Genomic DNA, 11,035 nt, shown 5'->3' with positions numbered 1-11,035 from the left:
CCCTCCGATCCAAACCCATCGGCTCGACCGAAACACAATGTGTCCTTGTGAACAGTTCATCGGTCCAACCGACATGGACTGATTCGGTCTCACCGATCTGGACTTTCTCTGACTCTGTCATTTCAGCGTCACCGAAGGAAAACAATCGGAGTAACCGATTTCAACTCTGAGAAAATGTTTTGCCATTTCTTATTGCCTATTTTCTTCAGCTCCACTCAATGATTCTATCCTCTATTAGCATCTCAGACTACCCACTGTTTTGTAGTGACTCTCACGGACCACACCTATTTGACTCATGCTCCAGAAGTGCCCTTCTTGGAAATTGATGTCAAAGGGGGAGAGGGAAATCGTCAAAGCTTATCATATGAGCTCATCTAAGCTCTTCTACAAATGCTTTTTGACAAAATAGGAGAGAAGTCACATGTCTTTAAGAGGGGAAAGACATGTCAACATGTTTGATCTTAGCTCTTGCTAACCAATTAACACTATGGACCCACCACACTGTCATATATTGAATAATAATGGACAAGTGCAAACTGTTCTGGTGTACACATCGGTCAGGTATTCAAATATAAGAAATCATTTCGTTATTCTTGTTGCTCTGATTTTGGTTGATTGCACCATTTCTTGCTCTGATTTTCTCTCACCCTACCTTCTCCCATTATCCAATATCAGATTCAGGGGGGAGAAAGAGTCCATGTCTAGGGGAGGAAAATCATTGGAATTCATTACATATCTTTAGATCTTTGGGGACATATCGATATCTAAATGGAGTACTTAGTGCTCACCCACTACATGTCATCCTAGTCTTGGTACTCTTGTGGTTTCCTGAAAGTGCTTTACATAGAGTGTTCTTGTGTTATCTAACCCTGTTTTCTCAAGTCCACTCCTTCCAAAGCCAGCTCAAGACCACAAAGTAAGTATATGCATCACACTCATGTGCATGGTGATATCTTGCTAATGTACATATTGTTTGCAAGAAGGATTTATGAACATGGAGGCACACTCCTCTTAACCACGTCATTTGCTCTCATCCATATAGCCAAGATACATGTAACTCATTGTTTTCTCTGCCATGCTTATGCATTCGCATGTTCTTATATTCTAACTTCACATGATTGCATACATGCAGGGGAGCTTATGCATGTTACATGTCTTTCCAAAGCTTTACCTATTACCTTGCATATCTTAAAACTAAAGCTTTGATGTATGTTGTCATCAATTACCAAAAAGGGGGAGATTGAAAGCATAAGTGCTCCCTGGGTCATTTTGGTAATTAATGTCAACATATCTTTTGTTGGACTAATGTTTTTATCTCGTGTATGTCAGACAAGTTCAACAATGGCGTGGCATGGACAAGAGGATGTGGAACCCCTTCAAAATGCTAAACACACATATTGGCAAAGCTCAAGACTCGTCGTTTATATTTTAGTGATCGAAGATCGAGTCCATAGGAAAGCCAATACTATTAAAAGGGGATGAGGTGTTGCTTAATAGTCTACTTGCTCAAAATTCTTAGTGATATTGCTCCAAAGCCCTCAACCACTTTCTCATTTCCAAATATGTCCAAAACCAAAAGTCAAACTCGGCCCCACCGAAAATCTCCTATCCAGCGCCACCGAGTTCATTTGACATAGCCACTGCGAGAAACCCTAACACCTCGATCACACCAATATGGTCTCGGTCTCGCCGAGATGGCCCTGCAAACTCTCTGTTTCCCTTTTTATAACATTTTGGTCTCACCAAAATGAGCGACCGGTCACACCGAGTTTGCTTGACCAACTCTCTGTTTGCTCTTTGCTGAAATCGGTCTCACCGAGTTCACGCAATCAGCGCCACCGAGATGAGGTTTTGCCCTAGCCCTAGCACATCGGTCCTACAGAGTTGTTCTAGTCGTTCCCACCGAGGTTCCTAAAATTCACATTTTGAAATAAATCGGTCTCACTGAGTTCTTCTATTCGGTCTAACCGAATTGGGTCAAATGTGTGTAACGGTTGGATTTTGTGTGGAGGCTATATATACCCCTCCACCCCCTTCTCCATATGCGAGAGAGCCATCAGAACGTGCCTACACTTCCAGCCTACATTTTCTGAGAGAGAACCACCTACTCATGTGTTGAGATCAAGATATTCCAATCCAACCACAAGAATCTTGATTTCTAGCCTTCCCCAAGTTGCTTTCCACTCAAGTAATCTTTCCACCATATCCAAATCTGTGAGAGAGAGTTGAGTGTTGGGGAGACTATCATTTGAAGCAGAAGAGCAAGGAGTTCATCATCAACACAACATCTATTACCTTTTGGAGAGTGGTGTCTCCTAGATTGGTTAGGTGTCACTTGGGAGCCTCCGAAAAGATTGTGGAGTTGAACCAAGAAGTTTGTAAGGGCAAGGGGATCGCCTACTTTGTGAAGATCTACCCGAGTGAGGCAAGTCCTTCATGGGCGATGGCCATGGTAGGATAGACAAGGTTGCTTCTTCGTGGACCCTTCGTGGGTGGAGCCCTCCGTGGACTCGCGCAACCGTTATGCTTCGTGCGTTGAAGTCTCCAACAGTGTCGATGTACGATAGCACCACCTATCGGAACAACACCAAAAATCTCCGTGTCATCATTGCGTTTGCACTCACCATACCCTTCCCTTTACCTTCATATGCAATGTTTTACTTTTCACTGCTACACTCTTAGATTTGCATGTGTAGGTTGATTGCTTGACTTGTGCTAATTGCTAAAATCTGCCGCACTAAGCTATGCTCCTCAACCCTGCTGTCTCGGCGTGCCGCCGCATCGCGCTTGTCTGTCTGTTGGGTGGAGGTCGTCGCGCAGCTAATTAATTAAGGTATTCTTTTCATGGGTGGCTTAATTAAGGTATTCAATTCCTAAGGGTAGTGTTGTACTAGTACTCTGCGTGTACATTGACTGCCCATTAATTTTTGTCATTACACGTCTGGATAACAACATGGAGTGCCCTCAGTAATTCCTAAGGGTAGTGTTGTACTAGTACTCTGCGTGTACTTTGTACATTGACTGCTTGTGATTTATGCACGCATCTTTGGGCAGCAGTTAATCCATGTATTAATGTTGTTGTTTTGTTTTTAATTACCATTTGTGTGCTGCAGATGGAACGATCTCGATGGATGAAGAATCGGAAAATCGCAGATTTTATCAGTGGCGTGACAGAGTTCATGAATTTGGCTGAAAGTACAAAGAGGAGAATTGGTGATGCGGATTACATCCTGTGTCCATGTACTAATTGTGCCAATACAGAGTCACGTGAAGTTGCAGATGTCCAGATGCACTTAGTCTCTAGGGGATTCATGGATGGATATACACATTGGACCTGACACGGTGAAGAGGAGGTCATGGATGAAGATACCCAGGGCAGCGAGATGCCAAACCCCGATCAGTGTCACATGGATGTTGAATCTAACATCGGGGCAGAGGCGTCAAGCTACCAATGGAACACCGGAAAGCCGAAACGCCCACTGGAAAACCAAGACGTCGACGCAGATGACGACGATCTTGATATGCCAGATTTTGCTGCTATGCTTGCAGATTTCGAGGGCCCAGAAAAGGATATGATTGGGTACAAGGATCTGCCAACCATTGATGCAGACTCCAAGAAAGAATTGTATCCAGGTTGCAAAAAGAAATATTCCAGGTTGAGTGCCACCCTGGCGCTTCTCAGATTTAAAGCAGCAAACGGTCTATCAAACAAGGGCTTCACAGAGATGTTAGGTCTTTTCAAAGAAATTCTTCCGGAAGATAATGTGCTCCCCAGAAGCACGAATGAAGCGAAGAAAATTGTTTGCCCATTGGAACTTGAAGTACAGAAGATACACGCTTGTGTGAATGATTGTATATTGTACCATGGTGAGTACAAAGATTTGTGTGCATATCCCACATGCAAGCATGCATGATACAAGCGCGGGAGAGCAAAGGACAAGTACAAATTGGACGACGATATCAAGACAGGAATCCCGTTCAAGGTTGTTTGGTACTTGCCTTTAATTCCAAGGTTGAGGCGTTTGTTTACAAACCCTAGAGAGGCAAAGAGGTTGCAGTGGCATCATGATGAGCGAATTGCGGAGAGGTTTATGAGGCACCTGAAAGATGGGGCTCAGTGGGAATTAATCGACAAAAAGTTTGAAAAATTTGCCAATGATCCTAGAAGTATAAGGCTCGGGGAGTGTACTGACGGGATGAATCCTTTTGGCGATATGAGCACCAATCACAGCACATGGCCGGTGCTTCTGTGCATATATAACCTAGCTCCTTGGTTGTGTATGAAGAAAAATACATTATGATGTCAATGATTATCCAAGGCCCGAAGCAACCTGGAAATGAAATTGAAATTTACTTTCAGCTACTGGTAGAAGAACTGCTGACAGTGTGGATAGATGCGCCTGCTGTAAAATGTTATGATGCTTACAAAAAGGAGATTTTTTATCTACATGCGATGCTCGTGCACACCATTAGAGATATGCCAGCATTGGGCAACACATCGGGGCAGAAAACAAAGGGAGATGTAGGATGTGTCACATGCATGGATAGGACAGCTAGCAGAAGACTTCCCAACTCGCACAAAATAGTGTATTTGCGTCATCGTAGGTTCTTACGGAAAACTCACCCATACCGAATGATGAAAGTTGAATTTGATGGTACGGCAGAGGCAGGTGTGGGCCCAAGACCCTATGACGGGGAGGTGGTCCACAACATGGCTAAAAAAATTAATGTTGTGCTTGCCAGAACCACCCTTTGACGGTGAAACAAACACCCAAGGGTCAAGTGTTTAAGAAGAAATCGGTGTTATGGAAATTACCTTACTGGGAGATTCTATGTGTACATCACTACATCGATGTCATGCACGTAGATAAGAACGTATGTGAAAGCATCCTTGGTACTCTGCTCAAGATTAAAGGTAAAAGAAAGGATGGTGACAGTTCACGGCTCGATATGCTTGCTAATCAATCAAAACGCAAGAGTGAAGCAGAAGATGATGACAAATTCATCAAAGCTCGCTAGAGTTACAATTTCAGTACAAAAGAAGCAACACAGTTCTTCACCTATTTGTTGTCAGTTAAGACACCCTCTTCCTACTGCGCAAACATCAGTTGTCTTGTGGATGTGAGCTCAGGTAAAATGAAGTTGGGACACATGAAGTCACATGATTTCCACATAATGTTGACACAAATCCTCCTAGTGGCCATCAGGAATCTGATGGACAAAGATATAAGAAACACACTCATTGACCTCTATGATTTCTTCAACCAACTATGGCAGAAAGTTGTAAATCCTGAAGTGTTGGATCATATGCAAGATGATATTGCAAGAATATTGTCCAACCTAGAGATGTTTTTCCCACCGTCATTCTTTGATGTCATGGTCCATCTCACTGTTCACCTTGTCGACGAGATAAAGTATTGTGGTCCTGTGTTTCTTCGCAACATGTATCCCTTCGAGCGGTTCATGGGAATACTGAAGCGCTTTTGTCGGAACCGAAACCATCCAGAGGCAAGCATCCTACAAGGTTATACCGCGGAGGAGGTGGTTGAGTTTTGCACCGAATACATGAAACAAAGACCTATAGGTTTGCCCCTCTCTCGCCATGAGGGAAGGCTGAAAGGTAAGCCGGTCCTTGCTGGCACGCAAATGGCTGCACCCGGAGAATTGGCAGAGAAAGCCCATTTGACAGTACTGCTTAACAGCCCAGTTCTCATCGCTTATGCCGAAGAACACTTGGCGGAGATACGCCAAAGCTTCTTACCAATGGTGCCTTCATCAGATGTGGAGATGAAGGAGCACACTAAGAACTACGCCGAATGGCTGAAGAATCGTTTGGCACAAGGATCCATCGATGACATTGCTACATGGTTGGCACGAAAGCCATCACCTACGGTGTTGACGTACCAAGCATATGACATAAATGGATACACGTTCTACACCGAGGAACGTGATCAGAAGACCTCGTATCAGAACAGCTCTATTCGGATAGAATGCATGACTGTAAATGAAGCTGATAAAAGGGTATACTATGGAACCATCAAAGAGATTTGGGAGCTTGACTATGTGAAAGTTAAGGTGGCATTATTCAGGTGCGCACGGATCCCTCTTGGTCAGGTAAGGATTGATGAGTATAGGAAGACCTGTGTTAACAGGACAACGATGGCATATCAGGCGGACCCATTCATTCTTGCAAGCGATGCTACCTAGATAGTGGAAGACCCCTTGCATAAGAACTACCATTTAGCGATGCATGGGAAGAGAAGGGTACTGGGTGTCGACGATGTTGCCGATGGGGGTGAGTATGATGAATTTGATGAGTTGACAGCCAAGGGATCACGCATCCGTGTAACAGAGCAGCGTAAAATCATGAAAAACCCCAAGTTCATTCGGGGTCAACTTAATGATCCCAGTTCCCCCATGTACATGGGAATTAAGCCGTAAGACTAGTCTTTATGCCTACCCTGCAACTTAATTCGTTCAATTTGGAACTGTCGCGTGTACTGAATTTGTGAGTTATGCCCGGTTTTCTATTGATGTAAGAACCGTTAATATGTTGACCTTGATATGCTGTCAGCTCAGGCAACGAATATGAACTGTTTTTTGTTATTATTATTATTATTATTATATCATAGAGGTAGCACACTCAATTGATCTCATTATAGTATGTGTGAACAAAAATATGCAATTTGGTCTGCGAATAGCACACGGTTCGTTGATGAAAGTCGTGCGCCGACCAAACCCCGCCACCCCGCCCACGATCCGAGTCATGCTTTCTGATTGGCCAGAACCCAAACCCCACAGATCGTACGTCTGCACCGTTGGATGCTCCTAGATCGAACGGCGATCCTCATCCCTTTCGATAGCACATGCAGTTCCGGTTGTAATTTTATTTTTGTGCACAAAATGCATGTTGATCTCAAAAACTGTCTTAAATATAGCTAACAATACTTGAAATGCGCCAGAAAATCAAACCCGTGGTATAACGGTGATTGCGTACCGTGGAAATTTTTATGAGGCCAAACGATGAAGTCACCGGCCACAGGAGTTTGAATTGACACGTCTCCTTTTGGAAAACCATGATCCTTCATGTGAGATGCTCCGGTTTGGAAGGAGCGGTCATCAAAACTTGTGCCAAACTTTACCAATTTTTTTCCACGGGGTCGTGAGAGCACGCCACGGGCACACGTCGATTTTGATGATGTCCGAACTCCATCTGAATTTCCTGTAATTAAAATACCAACTAGGCCTACGCCAGTGGCCGCACCTCGCGGCCGAAATGTTTGAAACTTCTCCCCGCTTCTCGAACAAACGGATGAAAACTCACAAAGCGACGCACAAATGATCTATACACCTTCTTTGCTAGGCTGATAGTAAGGGGGTATCATAGCTAGTATCATGCATGCCAACTAGGCAATTTTGATGAGCTGTCATAGAATTAAATGAAGAAAGAGAGGGTTAAGTATCATATAATGAAACTGTATCATCATAATTGCTATGCTACTATGTGTCATGCATGACAATATAAATAAAGTACTACATATGATACTAGCTACTCTATGATACTATGCATTAGAGCAAGTACAATAGAGTGACATAAGACTAGCCACAATGGGTAGTAACATAGAATGTTACTAGTCTATGTTACTACCTCTATAGTGGGGAGTAACATATGTGTAGTAACATGCAACACTTCATTTATTAGGCTATAGACTCATCTTGCCTTGAGATGTGTGATGTTACTCATACTACTAGTAACTAGCTATGTTACCACTTTCCTCTCTTCATTTATTGCTTGCCACATCATCTATTTTATCTAGATACGTGTGATGTTACTACCTATGTTACTCCCACTGTGGGTAGTCTAAGCAGGCTATAAGGAATAGAATAATATATATGTGCTTATTAGTTGGAGGAAAGAGAAGAGGAGAGAGAAGAGAAGCGGGCTCTTGGTTAGTAGAGCCAGCTGCAACACGAGACCCAAGACACTTTGTGAGGATGTAAGGTGGGCCAACTATTGATAAACTAGTACGTATTTAAAACTTATTATTGTACATGCCCGCTAAGAGGTTGGCTGTATATGACATGGCAACTTCTTATAGCCGACCCTTGGCTGTATTATTAACCATGCTCTTAGTGAGGTAGCTAGTATATCATAGACTAGCTAGTATCAGACTAGCCACAGTGGGAGTAACTTCAGCAGTAACATCGACTCCAACTCAGCAAACATGCTTATGTGGCAATAAGTTAATGAGGAGAGAGATAGTTTCAGTAACTTAGCTAGTTACTGTAACATCACATGTCCCAATGCAATATGAGTCTATAACCTAATAAATGAAGCTTTGCATGACACTACACTTATGTTACTACCCACTATGAAGGTAGTAACATAGTCTAGGGATATGTTATGTTACTAGTGTTACTCTCCATTGTGGCTAGTCTCATACTCCCTCCTTTCCGGTTTAGGCTGGCTGTAATGGTAGTATCATAAGCGGTATCATGCATGCCAACTAGATTTTCTGGATGATGTGGAACACAATTAAACGAGGAAAGAGAGGATGTGGTATCATGTCATATTAAATGTTGAACTACTTTGTGTGATGCATGACAATTAATAAGGCAACCTAAGATACTAACTTATGATACTATGCATTACGGAAGTAGTATCATACACTAGTATATCATATGCATGATACTAGTATATGATACTCCCCATTACAACCAGCCTTATAGGGCTCAATTCAAAAATCTCACGAACCAAGGTAGATGGTGAGTGGTGGAATACTTTTTGTAGTTTGCAATAACAACCAATTAATGCTTTTGTTTTCCTCAAAAAATTATGTTTTCCAATGTATTAATTGCAATACATGCATGCATAAAGTACATGCATTGGTCAACTTTCTCTTAATACTTGCATGCAATGATTTAATGCACCTTGGAATCTGGACATGTGATGGGGAACAACCAAATTGAGCCTTATAAAATGGAAAAACTAAAATTTTGAGATAAGCCTATAAACCGGAAAGGAGGGAGTATATATGCATGATACTAGTATATGATCGGCAATACCTCCGTAATGCGCGCATGCATAGTATCATAAGTTAGTATCTTAGGTTGCCTTATTAATTGCCATGCATGACACAAAGTAGTACAACATTTAATATGATACGGTATCATGATATGATACCACACCCTCTCTTTCCTCATTTAACTGTGTGCCACATCATCCAAAAAGTCTAGTTGGCATGCATCATACCGCTTGATACTCCCATATTACGACCAACCTTATTAGGGTGGCCATAGTGGGGGTATCATAGCCGGTATCATGCACACGGGAATAGAAAATATGATGATGTGGCAAAGAAGCAGTAACATAGGTAGATACCGTAACATATATATATATATAATAAATGCTATACTACTTTGTGTCATGCATGGCCATAAATACGGTCATCTATGATATATACTACTCTATGATACTATATATGCACTATGAAGGTACGTACGTAGTATCATACACTAGTATCATATGCATGATACTATATATATATATATATATATAGTATGATACTCCCCACTATATAAGGCTGGCCATAGTGGTGGTATCATAGCCGACGATGTCATGCACTCGGAAATAGCAAGTATGCTGATGTGGCAAAGAATTAAATATATATAAAGAGGGTTAGAGTAACATATAGGTAGATACCGTATCATGTTAAATGCGATGCTAATTTGTGTCATGCATGGCAATAAATATGATCTATATATGATACTATACTCTATGTATTATACTATGCGCTATAATTAATTAAAGGTAGTATCATACACTAGTATCATATATACTGTATATTCATGATACTAGTATATGACACTCTCCACTATACTCGTGATTTCTTACCGTGGAAAAAAATTGGAGGCGAAACGATGAACTCATGTTTTCATTCGAACAAAAATATGATGTTAGGTAATGTAAATGTTTTCAAAGAGCACACGGTTCACTCACGAAAGCTGTGTGTCCACTAAACCATGGCTGATGCCCCCCTCTGCCACGCGCGCGATCTGAGTCGTGCGTTCTGATTGGCCAGAACCCAAACCCCACGGATCGTACGTCTGCATCGTTGGATTCTCCTTGATCGAACGACGATCCTCATCCCTTTCGACAGCACATGTAAATGTTTTCAAATAGCCGCTCCCAAAAAATGTTTTCAAATAGCACATGGTTCACACACGAAAGCCGTGTGCCTACCAAACCATGGCCGATGCCCCCCCTTTGCTGCGTGCGTGATCTGAGTCGTGCATTCTGATTGGCCAGAACCCAAACCCCACGGATCGTACGTCTGCAGTGTTGGATGCTCCCAGATCGAAAGGCAATCCTCATCCCTTTCGACAGGAAATGTAGTCTGGCTAGGAATTGATTTATATGCCAACATGCACGGTAAATGCCAAAAAATGTCTTACATATAGCACACGAGACCTGAAATGCGCCAGCCAATCAAACCCGTGGTAAAATTGTGATTGGTTTACGTGGGAAAATTTTAGAGGCGAAACGATGAACTCACGTCTTCATTTCAAAATTAGTACATCTTCATTTCAAACGAAATTATTCTGTTTGTGCACACGAGCGGTTAGAGGCAACCGTTTGCATAGGCCTTTCCGCGCGCGCGGCAATCGGGGATATTTTTCACCCTTTTCACCTAGGTCGCCAACACCCGGAGTCCCCAACAACCCCCCACCGTCCGCCCGCGTTTCACTCAACTAGTCCACCCAATCTCCTTCGCCAGCTCCCCCTCCCCCAGATCCACGGCAGAACCCTCTCCGGCGCCGCCGTGCTCACCCCGGTCGTGTGCCCGCTCTTCGGCATCAAGCCTACCTCCACTGCCGTTCCCAACACGCGGCGGCCCGTGCCTCGCCATCTTCGTTTTCTCGCCAGCCACCCTTGAGCATATCGATGCAGTAACCCTCGCCTCTCCTATGGTCCAGCTGGGTTTGCATTAAGAATCCTGTTAGTTACTGCTCTCCATCGCGGTGAGGCATATTT

Source organism: Triticum aestivum, chromosome 7D (genome assembly GCF_018294505.1).
Source record: "Triticum aestivum cultivar Chinese Spring chromosome 7D, IWGSC CS RefSeq v2.1, whole genome shotgun sequence".
NCBI classification, from domain to species: domain Eukaryota; kingdom Viridiplantae; phylum Streptophyta; class Magnoliopsida; order Poales; family Poaceae; genus Triticum; species Triticum aestivum.
Note: the sequence above shows the minus strand (reverse complement) of the source record.